This window comes from Protopterus annectens, chromosome 16.part0 (assembly GCF_019279795.1).
Source record: "Protopterus annectens isolate FY-2018-M chromosome 16.part0, PAN1.0, whole genome shotgun sequence".
In the NCBI taxonomy this organism is placed as follows: Eukaryota; Metazoa; Chordata; order Ceratodontiformes; family Protopteridae; genus Protopterus; species Protopterus annectens.
In genome coordinates, this window is record NC_056750.1 from 785,070,136 (window position 1) to 785,090,480 (window position 20,345).

Sequence of the window (20,345 nt, forward strand, 5' to 3'; positions counted from 1 at the left end):
GTGGTATTGTCCGTCCTTATCAGCAGGTGTTCTTGCTGGAGGAATGATTTGAATGCCTCGATTGCATGCTTCACTGCCAGCATCTCCTTTAGATTTATGTGTAGATTCAGCTGGTCTTGGGACCATAGGCCTTGGATACACTTGTCTTCCATGTGTGCCCCCCAGCCTAGGTCTGAGGCGTCCGTGGTGATGGTCTGCCTTGGTTGTGGTTTGAGGAAAGGCAACCCTCTGTTGGTCTGGCAGGCCTGAGCCCACCACAGGAATTCTTGTTTCAGGCATAGAATGATTGGTATCATGGTTTCTAGACTGTGTCTGTGTTGAGACTATACATTCCTTAGGTACCATTGTAATTTTCTCATATGCAGTCTGGCATGTGGGATCAAGATTATGCAGGATGCCATGTAACCCAGGGCCTGCAGGACTTTCCTTGCAGTAAGCTGCGTTTGTCTTGTCAATGCCATGAAGTAAACTGGAAGTTGCTTTTGTTTTTCTTCTGTGAGAAAAGCCATCTGAGTTATTGTGTCCAGTTCTGCACCCAAAAATGTTATCCTTTGGGATGGCACTAGTCTTGACTTCTGTATGTTGACTGTGTATCCCAAGGCTTGCAGCAGTTGTATGACATAGGTCAAATCCTTTATTATTTTTGTCTTGTTGTCCGCTTGTATTAGGCAGTCGTCCAGGTAAGGGTAGATTTGAATTCCCTGAAGCCTGCAATGTGCAATTACTGATGCCAGGCATTTCGTGAATACTCTGGGCGCAGTAGATAAGCCAAAGGGCAATGCTGAGAATTGATAATGCTCTGATCCTGCAAGAAATCTGAGGTGTCTTCTGCAATCTGGTCATATGGGGGCGTGCAGGTATGCCTCCTTGAGATCTAGAGTCACCAGCCAAGACTCCTTTCCCAACATGGGAAGAAGTTGCTGTAGGGTCAGCATCTTGAATTTTGGTACAATGAGATATGTGTTCAGTGCGGACAAGTCGAGAATAGGCCTCCATTGAGTTTCTTTTCTTGGTACAAGGAATAGTCTGGAGTAAAATCCTTGGCCTTGTTCCATAGATGGTACCTTTTCTATTGCTCTCATCCTTAGTAAGTTGATGATTTGTTTTAGAGCCTCTGACTTCTGGCTTGATGGAAGGTTTGGCATTCCTCTCTTTTTTGGTAAAGTGTGGAAGTGAAACCTGTAGCCTTTGTCTATTGTTTGCAAAGTCCATTTGTCTCCTGTAATGCAATGCCAGTTTTTTGAAAATAAAGCTAACTTTCCGCCCAAGAGTGCTTCCAATTGTTCCCTGGTAGGCGGAATCAGAGCCAAGTCATTGTGTCTGTCCTGTGGAAGTGGTTGCAGTCGTAGCTGTGGCGGCACTCCTCTGGTTGTCAGGTTGCCACTGACGGCCCCTGTAGGCACCCCTTGATTGACCTCTGCCTCTTGGGCGTCTATTTCTGCCTCTCTGTGCTCTGGAGGTGTCTGGAAAGGACCAGTTCTTTGAAGGCCAATTTCTGCTGGACCTCGGAGGTTGAACCTGCAGGAAATCCTTGACTGTTTGCACAGATTTTGCTTTTTCTTCCACTTTTTTGAGAACCTCCTGTGCAGGGGAGCCAAATAAACTTTGTTTCTCCATCGGGGCATCTAGGAGTTTAGACTTAACATGGTCTGGCAAGGATTGTTCTTTTAGCCAGGCATGCCTTCGAATCACTGCTCCAGTCATAGCTGATCTAAATGAAGCCTCCAGTGCATCATAGCCACATTTTAAGAAATGATTACTGACCTGCTGTGAGTTGTGTACCAAATCCTGAAGGGACTTACAGTCTAAAGGTTCAGGAGAGGAAAGCTTTTTATACAGCTGATCTAACAAAAATTCCTGGTACTGTATCATGTGAAATTGACAGTTTAAAGCCCTGGCAGAAAGAGTAGCAGATGTATAAACCTTTTTACCCCATCTCACTAATGCTCTTGATTCTCTTTCAGAGGGTAGGGTTTTTTTGGCAGAGGCAGCTGCAACACCCTTAGGGCCCTGAGAAATGGTTTCTGGGTCTGCAGCGTGGGCCTTATACAAGTGGAAATGAGAATCCGGGACCCTGTAATATCTCAGGTTTGGCAGGGGCCGGGGGAAGAGAATCAGGGGCAGAACAGGCATCATTGTATGCATCATCAACAACTGATAGTACAGGTGGTATGGCTAAAGGCCTATGCTGTGGTAAGTGTAAAAAAGTCCTTAGCCTTTTCCTTGAATCAGAAAAATCCTGACCCTGCCATTGAAAGTGTTCCCTCATTGAGTGTAGAGTTTCCCCAAATGAAAATTCTTCTGGGGGGGAGGCAGAAGGAATGGAGTCTTCTGCATCCAAATCCTCATAAGGTGAGTATGGTCCTTCCTGATGGTCTGATAACTCTGATCCATCCGAGGAATAGTCAGAGGAGAGAGGTTCAGGGGGTTCAGTCCTAGGCCTTTTTTCAGGAGGAGGTTGTGAGGCCCTGTCTGGGTGAGGATGGGATCCCCTGATCAGAGAAATAAGGTACTCAGCAAGGCTGAGAATCTGAGAACTTGAGTAAGGTCTGTGAGAGGGAGCTTTAGTAGGTAAGGCCTTGGAAAGTTTAGCTGCCTTAGCCCTGGAGAAGGCCTTAATAGACAAAGAAGCAGGGGGTCTAGCAGCCCCACGTGCAGGAGTAGAGATGTCCAACGGAATGGTGTCGGACAATACCTGTGTGCCTGCTTCTTCGGTATGAATTTCTGTAGCCGACTCAGCCGGGGCCTGTGAGGCCTCGGTTGTCGGAGGCATGCTTTCGGCCGAAGGAAGAACCGAGGACTCGGTTTCAGCCGAAACCGAGACACTCGCGGTAGGCCTAACCGTGGTTTCAGCCGAAACCGCGGGCCGCGAGTGTCTGTCCTTTTCCTTGCGTTTTTTGGCTAAATGTGTAGTCGGAGTCTCCGACGGCATTTTATATGCAAAAGCGGGACCAAAAACTCTTCAGCAAACTCCGACCGACGTCTAAGTGTCCGTCGGTTGAAGGAAGCACAGGCTAAACAAGCTGATACGTCGTGGTCTGGGCCTAAGCAAGGAAGGCAGTAAGAGTGGAAATCCTTATGAGGTATTTGTTTCCCACAAGTTAAACAATTATTTACTTTGTCTGACATCGGCTGAGGCAAGAAAGAGTCCCCAACGGGGTACTTAGCTTTTAGAAGTCTTGGTAGCTGAAATCTCTGGATCTGACCGACCGGCACTTGCGAACAGCTTCTGCTTCGGGCACCGCGCGGCAAGAAAGACTGAGGAAAATGGCGTCGGCTGATGCCTTTATACCCCAGGAGCTATGACGTCGGGTGAAATGCGACATCAGCCGAGGCCAGACCCAGACTTTGGAATCCGGCCGACCGAAGGGCTGCCTGAGGCAGGACAACCCATATGTTATGACTGCAGATGCATCCTTGAAGGACATCAATCTTAACACATACATACATACATACATAGATATGACACTCCAACGGGGATGGTGCTAGTTGTTTGCCTGCAGAGGCCAGTGTTCTCTCCATAATCTAGAAGGCAGACCTACCTGAAGAGGGATGGGAGCCCGGAACGCAGAAAGACAACCTTGGAACTGGGGTCACACCTAACTCGGACAGGCCCACCTCCAGAGTAGGAACCTTGAGCGGACTCGAAACTGCCAGGGCACCAGGAACTGTAGACAGCGCTGTAGAAAAAATCTGAGCCAATCCAGGGATCCTGGAGCTAGCAGCAAAGCCACTGTCCTGTGAGTGGATAGGTTCCAATGGAGCCACCAACCACAGAGTCGGTTCCAGAAACAAGGTGAGGTCCACCATCGGCACCGAAGTAGCTGGCACCAGGAACATCAAAGTTGAGGGCTCCAAGATCTGTGGAGAGGTTGAAGGAGGAAGATAAGTGGGAGTCCTTGGAGAGTAAACCTCTGCTCTGGATGGGAGAGAGGTCCTAGATGGGGCAGGGCGACCTCTGGCCACCAAGAGTTGATTCACTATTCTGAATACATCAAGCTCTGAAAGCCTCCTGGTGGATCGGACAGACATCCCCAATGGTGATTCTGGCCTTTCACTGAATGGGATTAATTGCTGACCCAAGAAGGGGTCTATAGAAAGGGAGTACCTAGTCGTGGGTGTACTCTCGACCTTTGGTACCATGGTGGGTTGACCAATAACTTGCTTTGCACGGGAGGAAGTGACCAGTATGGTAGGGAAAACTATTGTTGGTGCCGAAAGGGTCATTGGTACTGATGACAAAGTTGGCACAATAGGAATTTGTGACATTTCGTCAGCCTTTAGCATCATAGATGATGAGACAGGCTTTGGTGCCGGAGCAGTAGTAGTTGGTGTTGATTTTGGTATCTTGGACCTCAGTTCCGGGGGATGAGTGGGCACCTGGCCCTTTGTAGACGACTCAGATTTAGATTCATGTAGTTTAGAAAAAGCAGGAACTGAATGACTCCTTTTTTGAGCTCTTTTTTGGGAGACTTAGATGTCTCTGCCTCAGACAAAGCTTCGCTAAAATGGCATTTTAGCATCCTTTTGAGAATTAGTTTGGTGCACCTCTCTGCAAGGGTTCGAGCACTGAAACCCTTGCAGAGTTCACACAGTAGTTGGACTTCTAAGTGTGGCACACCCAAACAATAAACACAAGACAGATGCCCATCCGAGTTGGGCAACTTCCTGCCACATTTCTCACACTGCTTAAACCCTGTGGTTCTGTTGTGTTTCTCAGCCATCTTCCACAAATACAACAGGGCAAGTGCCCAGACACAAAACTCTCACACGCACACTAACAGAACTACAAACCAACGGAAAAAAAATAGAGTGAAGATTGTTTTTTTTTTGTATCAACAGTGGTAGTCGGAAAAAAATACCCACAAAAGGGTAAAGAAGGAAAGAAGGGAAAGGGAATACCAACGACGGTATTTAGGAATTTACCAAAGGTAAGAGGGAAGGGAGGGGCATATACCAACGATGGTATTTAGGAATTTACCAAAGGTAAGAGGGAAGGGAGGGGCATATACCAACGATGGTATTTAGGAATTTACCAAAGGTAAGAGGGAAGGGAGGGGCATATACCAACGATGGTATTTAGGAATTTACCAAAGGTAAGAGGGAAGGGAGGGCATATACCAACGATGGTATTTAGGAATTTACCAAAGGTAAGAGGGAAGGGAGGGCATATACCAACGATGGTATTTAGGAATTTACCAAAGGTAAGAGGGAAGGGAGGGCATATACCAACGATGGTATTTAGGAATTTACCAAAGGTAAGAGGGAAGGGAGGGGCATATACCAACGATGGTATTTAGGAATTTACCAAAGGTAAGAGGGAAGGGAGGGGCATATACCAACGATGGTATTTAGGAATTTACCAAAGGTAAGAGGGAAGGGAGGGCATATACCAACGATGGTATTTAGGAATTTACCAAAGGTAAGAGGGAAGGGAGGGCATATACCAACGATGGTATTTAGGAATTTACCAAAGGTAAGAGGGAAGGGAGGGCATATACCAACGATGGTATTTAGGAATTTACCAAAGGTAAGAGGGAAGGGAGGGGCATATACCAACGATGGTAAGTAAGCTTTTACTGACCAGGTAAGAAAAAACGTATTATACGTCACTCAGACCTAGAAAACACAGCGGTAAACAAAAGCAAAGAGAGAGACAAAACAGTTAAAGAGAAGACAATATGAAAAGAGATATATATATATATATATATATATATATATATATATATATATCAAAAAATCTAGCACTTGGCTGACAGCACGGCTGACATGGCTGTTTTTCTATGCAGCAAACGAGATCGGAGAGGAAGGGAAGAGAGGCACTATGGGTAGCCTTGGCTTGAGAGTTTCTGGCTAGTGCGAGCTTCATATAACGGCAGAGTTGTTTCCGAGGGTCAGAACCAAGACCCAATAGTCAAGAATAAATGAAGACTGACAACATCAGATCAAAAAATTACTTTTCACACACAGTTTTTTTTGTGTTTAGCCAAAGCATTGTTATCCATACCTCTTTTTATATCATACAGATGTTCATAAATACGTTTTCTAGGAGTCTCTCAATTTTAACGACATAAAACGTCAGACAAGCCCCATAGGTAGCAAGATATATCACCCCGTTGCTGTTACAATTATAACATTTTTTGGCAATTACACATTTACTTCATGCTGGAAGAAAATGCTTTTTGATTACTAGTCTTCAGTTTGCAGAACAACTATGGCCCCTTTTCCTTTGTATTTGACACCAGGTGTTGAGCAATCCCATCTACATGATGTGATGATTCGAGAACTTACCCAAGGCTGAGATGTATGAGTGGAGATAAAGCTGGAGAAGAAAGGGTACAACCTTCCTAGACAAGGAGGAAACAAAAGTTAGGGTCTCAAGAAAGCAAAGTAGAGCTGTCTTGTGCTGGTTTAAAGTCTCAGAATCAGTGGTAGAATTCATAGATACTATAAGCAAGGACCCAAAACAACAAGTATGCACAGTGTTTGGACTCAGAGGGGTTCCCAGGTCATGGCAGCAAATGGGGAATTGGAAAATGAAAATTGAAGACAATAGATAAACAGGTTAATACAATCATGTTACCTGGAAGCTGTGGTTGAAGAGAAAGGAAGTCAGAATGAAGAGGGCAAAGGTAGAGTCAGGGATGCTGCATCCATCTGGGTCAGAGTAGCAAGGTAGTGCATGACAGAAGAATGCCAAAGAAGCAGAAAAGTAAGGAGGACAAAACAGTGATGTCATCAGTGCTTTTGTATGACACAAACCTGGAGCAGTAAAGGCAGAGCAGCTGAGCTAAGGTGATGGAGGTGATATGCCCGACCTGGAGCAGTAAAGGCAGAGCAGCTGAGCTAAGGCGATGGAGGTGATGTGCCTGAGATAAGCAGCACATGGTGGGACACGCACTGGAAGGAGGACATTAGTGTGGAAGCAAACGTAGCCGCAAAATGCACTGAAGGTAAATTAGAACAGATTATATTGACGACTTGGCAAAGAGATTTCAGGCAAGAAGACAAAGTCACTGAGTCAAAAAATGGATGAACTGCATAACGGAAGACCTGTGGCAGGAATGACGGTCAATAAAGGAAGGGGAGTGGCTCTGAATTTGGAGAAGTCAGTTCTATGACCCATTTCTAAAAATGGGAAAAAGGGGGCTGTTGATGCAGTTTCTTACTTGCATTTGGTTACCAGGAAAGTATGAGTGGGTAATGTAAGACCCCCTTCCAGTGAAGGCCCAGGGAGAAAAGCTCCAAAGATATGTTTAGTAGAGAAAAAAAACACAGAAAGATTATAACAGAGCCTTTGTGAATACAAATATCTGAAGTATAGTGACAGCAGTTTCAGCACAGACTAGGTGTCTACGATACAAATATCTGAAGTATAGTGACAGCAGATTCAGCATAGACTAGGTGTCTAGAATACAAATATCTGAAGTATAGTGACAGCAGATTCAGCAAAGACTAGGTGTCTAGGACACAAATATCTGAAGTATAGTGACAGCAGATTCAGCATAGACTAGGTGTCTAGGTGTGAGTGAAAAGCAGCTGTTGTCAAAGAAGGAAAAGCATAAAAACGAGTGGGGGGGGGGCTGCAGCAAAGAAGGAGGTAGTTAGGGTAATCCAGTTATAGAAGAATGAGAACTGGAGTACAAGAAGAGAAAGAGATCAAGAGTTAAATGTTGGAGATTCAAAATTAGTGAAATGCGGTGGTGATATTGATTATGACAGCTAGTCTTTGGAATATGTGAGGAAACAACAGCAACTGATGATAATTCACGTTGGGAAAGTGTGTAAATTCTGCACAGAAGTCACCCCAGACGAGAACCAAACACTGAGAACACTAACCACTGCACAAGTGCGACACCCTAGAGGCTTACACTTTTAATGCAGGACAGAGAAGTGGATAATCGGAACACAATGCTGATCATCACAAGTTTACATACGCTGCACTACCGCAAGACTGGAGTCTGAAGTTTACATACGCTGCACTACCGCAAGACTGGAGTCTGAAGTTTACATACGCTGCACTACCGCAAGACTGGAGTCTGAAGTTTACATACGCTGCACTACCGCAAGACTGGAGTCTGAAGTTTACATACGCTGCACTACCGCAAGGCTGGAGTCTGAAGTTTACATACGCTGCACTACCGCAAGACTGGAGTCTGAAGTTTACATACGCTGCACTACCGCAAGACTGGAGTCTGAAGTTTACATACGCTGCACTACCGCAAGACTGGAGTCTGAAGTTTACATTGCACTACCGCAAGACTGGAGTCTGAAGTCAGATGATGTATCTTTTGTGCTTTTTGTATGAGGGAATAAAATGAAAAGAAAAAGATTTAATGGAAAAGCAGCACACAAGTGACGGAAAATTACAAACCTTCTAAATCAGATTCCCTTGAAAATCTATGCAGAGTTCCATTTTTACCTAACTCTCTGTTTCACAGATATCGCCGTCAGCAGGAGAAGAAATGCAGAACAACTTTCAAACTCTGCAAAAGACAAAAGCAGTCCTTAACAGGAAATCGCAGAAGCCAAAAAAAAAATGGAGCCTGGGTCCCAAAATGGAAAAGAAAGCTACACAATATAATAAAGACTCACTGAAGAGACAAAATGAACAGAAGAAGGTAATTTTTTTCAGGTTACTATTATTATAAAGAGTTAATATAAAAGTACTCTATAAAAGCTGTCTTCCAAAGCTAAGGCAAGTCCTGGAGGAAATCATCTAACTATGTTTGCTAAAAAAATGGGACAGTATTCCACAAAGGCACCACAAACAATACATGTCACTACACCCTTAAAAGTAGGCCATAAACTAGTTGCTATACCTACAGTAAAATGTGCTTTAAGCTATTTGGGATTTTTTTCTTTTGCCAACATATTTGCAACAGTTCAATACAGTAGTCAGTCAGAAAGGCACAATATGGAAACAGCTTAAACGCATGCCCAGCAAGTGAATTATTGCAGCAGGGACTATATTTAGATTCCAGCAAGGCATAAAATATTTTTCAGTTCTTCAGAAATATAACGAACATAACAACCTTTTGTGGGGTTTGACACATTCTGGAAAGATTACTGAATGAAGTGGTCCTGCATAAGAGGAAAGTACAGTTTTGTACCTGCCATATATGTAGATGTCCGAACAGGAATGCATCTGCAGTCCTTACAAATGGGGTTGTCCTGTCGTCAAGCAGCCCTTCGGTCGGCCGGATTCCAAAGTCTGGGTCTGGCCTCGGCTGGTGTCGCACTTCACCCGACGTCATAGCTGCAGTTCTTCGGGTATAAAGGCATCCAGAGTCTCCTCAACCTGATTCCTACTCTCACTACAGATCACAATGTCATCTGCAAATATCATAGTCCACGGGGCCTCCTGTCTGATCTCATCTGTCAACCTGTCCATCACCACTGCAAATAAGAAAGGACTCAGAGCTGATCCTTGATGTAATCCCACCTCCACCTTAAACGGATCTGTCACTCCCACTGCAGTCCTCACCACTGACACTACCCTCGTACATATCCTGTACCATTCTTACATACTTCTCTGCCACTCCCGACTTCCTCATACTATACCACAACTCTTCTCTAGGCACCCTGTCATATGCTTTCTCCAAGTCTACAAAGACACAATGCAACTCCTTCTGACCTTCTCTGTATTTCTCCAATAACACTCTCAGAGCAAACATCGCATCTGTAGTGCTCTTTCCTGGCATGAAACCATACTGCTGATCACTAATCATCACCTCCCTTCTTAACCTAGCTTCTAATACTCTTTCCCATAATTTCATGCTGTGACTGATCAGTTTTATCCCTCTGTAGTTACTGCAGCTCTGCACATCACCCTTATTCTTAAAGATAGGTACCAAAACACTTTTTCTCCACTCCTCAGGCATCCTCTGACTTTCCAAAATTTCATTAAACAATCTAGTTAAAAATTCCACTGCCATTTCTCCTAAGCACCTCCATGCTTCCATTGGGATGTCATCTGGACCAACAGCCTTTCCATTCTTCATCCTCTTCATAGCTGTCCTTACTTCCTCCTTGCTAATCTGTTTCACTTCCTGATTCACTATCCTCACATCATCCAACCTTCTCTCTCTCTCTCATTGTCTTCATTCATCAGCCTCTTAAAATACTCTTTCCATCTACTCAACACACTCTCCTCTCTTGTGAGTACCTTTCCCTCACTGTCCTTTATCACCCTTACTTGCTGCACATCTTTCCCAGCTCTGTCCCTCTGTCTAGCCAATCGGTACAGGTCCTTTTCTCCCTCTTTAGTGTCCAATCTCTCATACAACTCTCCATACGCCTTATCCTTAGCTTTCGACACCTCTCTCTTTGCCATGCGCCTCATCTCCTTATACTCATGTCTACCTTCTTCATCTCTTTGACAATCCCACTTCTTCGCCAGCCTCTACCTCTGTATACTCTCCTGTACTTCCTCATTCCACCACCAGGTCTCCTTGTCCTCCTTCCTCTGTCCAGATGTCACACCAAGCACCTTTCTAGCAGTCTCCCTTACTAGTTCTGCTGTAGTTACCCAGCTATTCGGTAACTCTCCACTGCCTCCCAGTGCCTGTCTTAACTCTTCCCTAAACTCCACTTCACAATCACCCTTTTTTAACTTCCACCATTTAATCCTTGGCACTGCTTTCACACTCCTCCTCCTCTTCTTGATCACCAACGTCATCCTACAGACCCCCATTTAGTATAACTTTGAAATAGACAGGGAATAACTGTAACGGATGTGTAAAAAGAGGATCTGTTCCAAGGCCAGAGATACAGTGCAATATACCAGCAGGTGTATTAAGGTACAGGTAAAGGTTTAGAACTCTAGAGTGAGTCTAAGGTGTACCACTGGTTCTATGAAAGTGAGGGAGATTAAAAAGTACAGAATTTCATGTAGCTCAGAAAGCTAAGCAGTGATCTCCATGCAGTATACAACACAGTACAAGCCTAAGCAGTGATCTCCATCCAGTATACAACACAGTACAGGCCTAAGCAGTATACAACATAATACAGCCCTAAGCAGTGATCTCCATGCAGTACACAACACAGTACAGGCCTAAGCAGTGATCTCCATGCAGCACACAACACAGTACAGGCCTAAGCAGTGATCACCATGCAGTATACAACACAGTACAGGCCTAAGCAGTGATCTCCATGCAGTATACAACACAGTACAGGCCTAAGCAGTGATCTCCATGCAGTATACAACACAGTACAGGCCTAAGCAGTGATCTCCATGCAGTATAAAACAAAGTACACGCCTGCATGGTTAGAACATGAAAGGGCCAAAAACAACCAGAAAAAGCAAATGCTAGAAGGAGTACATCTCAGCTATACAGCACATCAAACAGGGTGAAAGAAAATATCTAAGGCGTTACCACTGTTGTCCTATACGGATCTTTTTGATAACAAGTATTAAATAGCAGTGGACCCTATGTGAGTGACTCTAGAAAGGCACGGAGGGAAAGGAAGGCGCGCTGCAGAGGAGAACAAGCTGTGCAATGAAGCATAAAGCATGCCAGGTATGCAAGTGACATTACATGATTTTAGCAAAAACAGCTGAAGCATGACAGCAAAACAATAGTAACACTTTCACACGAGGCAGCTTAGATTAAGTATAATATAACCTTGGAAGGAAAATGTAGTCTATTTTCAATTAAAGTATAAACAAGACAGTATGATATGTATTTCAGATTACTTTAATAATCATTGTGACAACACAGTGTATCACATAGTTTGCAAACCACAATGCTTTTCTGGCTCTATGCCTCACAAATCTGCTGGTATGCAGCTCCCCAGCCCAGCTGATTCACATGCTCAGCATGCAAATGGTGCTACAATGAATCAGCAGAAGCCAGTCTTTCAGTGCTGCTGCTCGGGGTGCAGAAACACACACATTGTACCTTCATCAAACAAGCAGGTAGATCTTACCTGTATTGCTTTAAGCACCATATTCCTTCTACCATAAAACCTTAAGACTAAAGGTTTATATTTACAAACATGCTTAATGAATTCTTAAGCAGAATTTACATCTGCAGCCTGTATACGAAGGTTGAATATAATCCTTTTAAGTAACATTCTCAGCATTTCAAACTAATTAATTATTACTACAATACGTTGCCAAGCTTTCAAAGGGCTGGAAGAGTTTAATCTATATTCATTTGTAAAATGGAGAGGGCAAATAAAAGGGCTAATGGCATGCAACAAGGGAAGGTTGAAAAAAGATCGCTGACACAAGAGGTTATTAATAGCCAAAGACCCACAAATCATAACAAAAAAAGCAAATACATTCATCAATGTCACTTCACAATGCACCACTTTTTGTATTTTTGTTATAAATTATGAAACAGCAGGATGCTTAATGAATTACACAGAGCGTAAATGTTTGCAAAGCTAAACAAAAACCCAAGAAAAAGTACAGAAGATATTTTTGACAGTCTTTTCTCAAAATGCATCGAGACCAATAACCAACTAAACATTCTCTTCTGATCCTCAGTGCATATACCCCAGAACTTTATTCGACCTGTGTTTAAATATCCAAGTGTCAGCCAAGGTTCTTTCAGTACCTCCACATTCTAATGCAACACTGTTGTACAAGGAACCCTGATGACAGCAAAACAAAACTGCTTCGCATTCCACATCCATCAACATCCCATCCTACAAGACACACCAGCCCTCAGGCATACATCACTAACTAGAAAGGTGGATAATGCATAGAGAGTAGAGAGCTCCCTTCTAGTAATGCAGCAGACAAGGGGATTCCTTCTGCAGTCCCATAAACCTAAACAGTGCAACAAAAATGGGGATACAGAAAGACCAACACATTACTGCATAAAGTCTCATTAGTTTACAAGTCTCTCACTTACAGACTTACAATCCCGATTCTTCATATTAATGTAGCATGCAATTTGTTCTTATGGATTTCTGCTACACTACCAGTGTACTGCTTTTACATTAAAATTCAGCTTACAACCTAATTCTGCAGAAATTCTGCTACCAAAACAAGTCTGCATCGGCGATAATAGTCGACCTAGAACACTCTGCCAAGTTTTCAAGTGTCTGAAAGAGTTTATAATAAACTCCATGATGGGGGCTAGTGTTTCGTAAAATGAGAAGGTTTAGAAAAGGTCACATTCACGAGTCGTCATCGATAAACAATAACCCAAAAACCAAAAGAAGTCAGGCAGTTCATAAGTGAAATAAAATTTTTTTCCCTACTACTATGCATCTTAAGCTCTGAAAGGTCTGCCAAGTCCCAAATAATTCTTATCCCTCAAATGATTTACATGTAATCCACATTTTTATCATCTTTACTACAAATACCACTCTGAAATTCTGGAAAACTGACGTACTTGTCTCAGTATGAAAAAGGTCAAGAAAGGCATTTTGTGAAATGCCACCACTCCTACATCAGCCTTCGGTAATACAGTTTGCTGTAGAAAAACAAACACGAGTATGTGTCCTCCATTACTGGCATTAGCCCATTGCAACTTACCTAAAATACTTCAGCAGTAGATACGGGGCAAAAAATGGGTTCTTCCAGGAAGAACTCTCTCTCTAAATCTAAACTTGTATTTACTTCCTTGTTAATCATGTGAATGTTCCAGTCAAAGGCCCCTTTTCAGCAGTGAAATAAGCCAAGCACAGTACAGTACATCCAGGTACAATTAACAACAAAATGCAAATGAAATTATACAAGATAAGGTAACCAGGGGTATAGCAAGCAAATTTTATTTTGTACTCACAAGCCCTTATACCCCCTGAACACCAATCACTTAAAAATGGACACACTTTTCAAAATGCTGCCCCCCACAGCACTTAATAAGTAAGTAACATTTTCAGCTGTTCCCCCTAAAACTATTAAAATATTGCTGTTGCATCTGCTGGAGCCATTCCTTTACACAGTCGTAGACATAATATGACTAAACAAAATACTGATATGAGGCTCGGAAAAAAATGTACTCTGAGTACAAAGAGCAGACCTAGCTACATTCTTGAAGGTAAACTAAAAAAAAAAAAAAAAAACGGGATCAAAAATCATTATAAAACTAACAGCTGTCTTATGCCACTTTTACAAAGCTCCAAGCTGAACCATCAAATGCAGTAACAAAGAAACAAACTGACACCAACTTAATAAGTGTATAGATGCACAGTAACACTGAAATAAAGAAAAACAAACTGAAACAAATGTATTTCACTGCAGTGAACCTACTACAACCCCCCCCCCCTCAAGTGTCAACTTCACCCCCTACCACCGACACATTCTTAGATATGAATGTGTAAAACCTGAAACAAAAATATATGGTCATCCCCCTTATCCAATGTATGCTTAGCCAAAGCACTATAGAGTTGCCCTTTTCTAGTGCAGTAAAGGTGATCCCTTATCCGTTCCCTAAGGTGACGGTTAGTTTTGTCAACATAGAAATGGAAACATGTTGTGCAGTGAGCTACATACACTACATTCTTAGTATTGCAATCAACAGAATTCCTTAGCTCCCATAGACGCCCTGTTTCAGGGTGCTTAAAAAACCTTGATTCATCTATATAAATGCACTGTGTACATTTTCCACATCTATGGGTACCATTCACTGTGCTATCCATCAGAGCAGGTGTCCTTGGATAGCAAAGCTGCTGTTTCAGATTTTTCTTGTTTCTAAATGCAAAATGTGGCTGTCCACCCACTATGTTGGTAGTATCCTCATCTACTAACAACATATGCCAATTTTGTTGTATGATGGTTTCAAACCTTTTCACATCCCTTGTATGTGGTAAAACCATCAGAATGTATGGTAATACACTATTCTTGATACCTACCCTGTCACTACCTGCTCTATCAGAGTAGTAGGGCTTAGCTTTACCTTTCCTTTCTTTGTGTACATTATGGTACACCTTATCACTTTCATGTTCACTATACCCCCTATTAATGAAACCTGTTCTTAGCTTAGTTAACTCATTTCTATACACTTCCTCTTGACAACATAGGCGAGATGTTCTCATTGCCTGACTTCTGATTATGTTAGGAAAAATCTTAGGGTTATACATACTGTTTATATGTAAAAAAGATGGTCTGGAACATTGTTTCCTATGTAATTTTGTAGACCATTGGTCATTTTCTCTGTATATGGCAACGTCCAGGAAGTCTAAACTCATCTCAGAACAATTCATCGTAAACTTTAAAAAGTCACTAGTAGTATTTATGTATGCATACATGGATTTAAGTTGTTCACCATCACCTTTCCAAAAAATAAAAAGATCATCTACAAAACGCCTATAAAAGGCTATTTGGGGATTACCTAATAGATGTTCATATTCCCAGTTAACCATAACCAGGTTTGCATATGTGTTGGCACAACTTGTGCCCATGGCAACCCCTGACAACTGGTTATAGCATATGCCATTGAACATAAATATGTTGTGCTCTAGTACCAATTCTAGTACCATACAGAGAAAGTCTAACTTAGTATTAGAAAACTTTCCCTGCCTTGTCAACACTGATTTCACCATGCTTATCCCCTGGTCATTGAGTATACTTGTAAATAAAGACACTACATCTAGTGTGGCCAGCATCCCCTTATCTGCTGTTTCCATTTGCTTCACTGCCCCATAAAGGTCCACTAAAAACTGTTCTGTGTCTTTCAAACCATATGCATATTCATTAAGTGCTGTCTTCAATTCCTTTTCCAGCTATAAAGAGATAGGTTCTATTAGCCATCCTGCCCCTGCTACTATAGGTCTAAATTTCAGATTATATGGGTCTTTGTGTATCTTGGGGAGGCCATGGAGTTGAGGTATGAGTGGATTTTCAACAGTTAAATAATTAAAAAGATCTTTACTTAATAGTTCCATACTCATGCATTCATATAAGGTACTAGCAATCTGTTCACTCATTTCAAACACAATTGCTGTTGGTACTTCAGCATATACATTTGGATCCAGTAACATTTCTTGCATAGCTGTATTATAAAAGGCAGCATTCAATATCACCACTGGTCCCCCTTTGTCAGCGGGTCTTAAAACTATGCTGTCATTACTCTGCAAGTCACGCAATGCTTTGTGCTCACTCTTTGTCAAATTATACTTTCCTTCTTCTAAAAAAAGTACAGTTTTGTACCTACCATAAATGTAGATGTTCGAGTGTTCACACTGCTGCAGTCATTACACTTGGGTTATTCTGCCGTCAGGCGGTCTCTCAGTCGGCCAGAGTTCCAAAGTCTTGGTTCGGCGTCGGTTGCTGTCGCTTCTTCCCTGACGTCAGTGCGCCAGAGGTATAGAAGATGCATCCAACGCCATTTTCTTCAGTTTTTCTTGCCCCAGATGTCAGGTGCCCCCAAGTAGGTAGGCAATACATATTGCTAATAAAAAATATACATATAAAATAAAAGCAATACCTTCAGTTACAAGCAAATACACCACAAAGGTTGTATAGGATAGAAAGGTATAGATAAGTCCAGCTAGTTCAGAGGGGATGGAGGGAGGGTAACCTGGACTGCAGCAATGTGAACACTCGAACATCTACATTTATGGTAAGTACAAAACTGTACTATGTTCATCGTGTTACACTGCTGCAGTCATTACACTTGGGTAGAATCCCAAAGCTAGGGTTGGGTGGCTGGTCTATAAAGAGTTAGGATTGGCTATGAGGCCCTGCAGAACTGCAGTGGCAAATCCTGCTCTGGATTTACAGTAAAGAGGCAAGTGGTAATGCTTGGTAAAGGTGTGCACTGAACTCCAAGTTGCAGCCTCCAAAATTTCCTTGGTAGGTACCCCTCTGAGAAAGGCTGTTGAAGTGGCTGTTGCCCTGGTGGAATGTGGCCTAATTTTATTAGGGACTGATTTTCCATGCTGTGTGTAGCAGTAACGAATACAGTGTCCTATCCATTTGGATATAGTCTGCTTTGAGATAGCCTTGCCCTGTGATCCTGCAGCATATGCTATAAACAGTTGCTCAGTTTTCCTGAAAGCTTTTGTTTTGTCCAAGTAGAAGCGTAGCTACCTGTGTATGTCCAGAGAGTGCGGGGTTTGGATAAAAAGTTGGCAAATGGATGGTTTGGTTAAGAGCCACACTGGATACCACCTTTGGCATAAAGGTAGGGTTTGTCCTTAAAGAAACCCTGTCCTGATGAAAAATTATAAAAAGTTCCACTGCCATTAATGCCTGTAGTTCTGAGACTCTTCGTGCTGAAGTTACTGCCAGGAGCAGAGCTGTTTTCCATGATAAAAATTTTAGATCGGCTGTATTGGCTGGCTCAAAAGGTGGCAGGGGAAATTGAGGTCCCAAGTTGGTGTTGGTGCTCTCCGGGGCGGTCTTATGTTTTTAGCCCCTCTGAGGTACTGCTTTAGCAAGGGTTGAGAGAATAAAGGAGGATCCGTTTTGTAATGTGCCGAAATGGCAGAGGCGTGGATCTTAATTGATGAGAAGGATAGGCCTTTGTCCAGCATTTCAGTTAAATATTGTAAAATCTGAGGAATGTTTGGGACAAGAGGGTCAAGGCTTTGAGCCTGGTTCCAGGCGCAGAATCTCTTCCATTTTTCGGAGTAAGCTTTCCTGGTGCTAGGCCTCCTGGCCTCCAAAATGACATCCATAACAGCTTTAGAGTGAGGTGTTGCCTGCTTGACTAATGAATCTGCCATGTAGCCAGGTTTAGGGTTTTGAGCTGACCATGCAGGATCTGATTGTTTTATTGAGTCAGAAAGTGTGGAATTTGAGGCAAAATCCATGGTGGGCCTTGAGCCAAGTTCTTTAAGATTGGGTACTAGTGTTGGCGTGGCCAGTCTGGAGCAATCAGGATCATCTGTGTTTTTTCTTGTCTGGCTTTTAGGAGTACCTTTAAAAGGAGAGGCAGTGGTGGGAAGGCATAAACTTTTAGGCTTTTCCAGCTGAACGAGAGAGCAGCCACTTTCCATGTGTGTGTGTGATAAGTCCTTGTGCAGAATTTTTGTAGTTGGCAATTCAGTGGGGAGGCAAAAAGATCTATGTCTTGGCATCCCCATTTGTGCTGAAGATTTGTGGATTCAATTTCCATTTGTGAGGGTCCATGACATTTCTGCTTAGATCGTCTGCCAGAGTATTTTTCTTTCCTGGCAGGAATTGTGCTTGCAGGTGAACTTGATACGTTAGAGCTGTGTTCCACAAGGTCATGGCTTGCCTGCATAGGGGGTAAGAATGAGTGCCCCCTTGCTTATGTACCACATTACTGTGGTGTTTTCTGTCTTTAATAATAATTGTCCTGGATGCAGAAGGTCCTTGAAAGCTGTTAGGGCATTTTGAACAGCCAACATCTCTTTTTGATTGATGTGAAGATACATCTGGTCTGTGGTCCACTTGCCCTGAATGCATTTTCCTGCCATGTGTGCTCCCCAGGCATAATCCGAAGCATCTGTTGTTAGAGTCTGCCTGGCTGTGGGTAGGGTAAAAGGCTGACCCTTGCTTAGGTGACATGCCTGTGCCCACCATTGAAACTCCTGTTGTAGGCAGGGAATCATTGGAATTACTGCTTCTAAACTGTGAGAGTGTTGAGTCCAAACACTTTTTAGGTACCATTATAATTTCCTCATATGCAGTCTGGCATATGGTATTAGTAGTATGCAGGATGCCATGAATCCCAGGGCCAGCAGAATTTTTCTTGCAGGGAGATGGGACTTTTTGGCCAGTAATTGAAAATATTGAGTTAGTTGAACTTGTTTGTCTGGCGTGAGATAAGCCATCTTGGCCGTTGTATTTAAGCTGGCACCCAGGAATATAATCTGTTGTGAGAGCCCTAGTTTTGACTTATTTTCGTTTACTGTTTACCCTAGAAAAATTAGCAACCTTTTTACAAATGCCAGATGCTGCAGAAGAATGTCCTTGGTCTCTGGTTGAATGAGACAGTCGTCCAGGTATGGATATATTTGAACTCCTTTTTGTCTGCAAAATGCAATTACTGGTGCCAGGCACTTTGTAAAGACCCTGGGTGCAGTAGATAAGCCAAAGGGCAGTGCAGAGAATTGGTAGTGCATTGTACCAGCTTTGAATCTGAGGCATCTTCTGCAATTTTGTCTAATAGGGACATGCAGGTATGCCTCTTTGAGGTCCAGAGTAACAAGCCAAGCCTTCTTGCCCAGCATGGGTAGAAGCTGCTGTAATGTCAACATTTTGAATTTCGGAATATCCAGGTAAGTATTTAGAATTGAAAGGTCTAGTATGGGCCTCCAGGCCTTGTCCTTTCTGGGGACCAGGAAGAGTCTTGAATAAAATCCTTGTCCTTGTTCCTGTTGTGGTACCTTTTGAATAGCTCTCACATCCATGAGAGCTGAAATTTATTTGTGTGCCTCTGCCCATTGATTTTGTGGCAGGTCTGGCATTCCTTTTAGCCTTGGTAAAGTATGAAAGTGGAACCTGTAACCTTGAGACACAATATTCAGAACCCATTTGTCTTGGGTTATTGTTTGCCAGTTTTGAGAAAAAAGTGCTAGTTTTCCCCCTAAGGGGGCTGCCAAAAGGTAAGTGCTTGGCGTACGAAGGGGGAAGTCATTGGGACTGTTTCCTGTGAGGTTGAGACTTGTCCTCACCTCCTTTTGGGGTTGAGGTGCCCCACTGTCGTTGTCTGTTAGAGCCTTGGGGTTGAGATCTGCCTCTCTGTGGCCTGTCTGACACTGGAAAGGACCAATTCTTTGTTGACCAATTTCTGCTAAATCGAGGTGGCTGTACCTGTAAGAAATCCTTCACTGTTTGCATAGATTTAGCTTTATCCTCCATTTTCTTTTAACACCTCTTCTGCCTTAACACCAAACAAGGTATCATGCTGTAAAGGAGCATCCAATAATGTTGCCTTAACATGATCAGGTAAACTCTGTTCTTTTAACCAAGCATGTCTTCTTATCACAGAACCTGTAACTGCGGCTCTACAAGGGGCCTCTAAAGAATCAAAACCACACTGCAGAGTATGTTTTCCCACCTGTTCAACTGCATGCAATAAATCCTGCATTTCTTTACAGTCAGGAGCTTCTGAGCTTGCAAGCATTTTCTGTTTTAACTGAGCCATTAAATATTGCTGGTACTTAAGCATGTGAAATTGGCAATTTAAAGCCCTTACTGCTAAAGTTGCAGAAGTGTAAACTTTCTTCCCCCATCTATCCAAAGGTCCGGAATCTCTGTCAGAGGGTACTGCATTTTTTGCAATGGAAGCCTTAACCCCTTTTGGACCCTGGGAAATAGCCTCTGGATCAGCAGAAGGGTTTTTATAAAGAAACTTGTGAGAGTCAGGGACTCTATAATATCTATCTGGCTTGGCTGGTGCAGGGGGCAAAGAATCAGGCGATAAGCTGGATTCAGAGAACACATCATCCACAATATCTAGTACAGGTGG

General features: G+C 42.9%; 1 protein-coding gene across 1 annotated transcript in view; it reads right to left on the reverse strand.

The window, feature by feature from the left end:
- The window catches only part of RABL6 (RAB, member RAS oncogene family like 6), a 1,129,210-nt gene that overhangs the window by 897,235 nt on the left and 211,630 nt on the right, over nt 1–20,345 (reverse strand). The window lies entirely within an intron of this gene.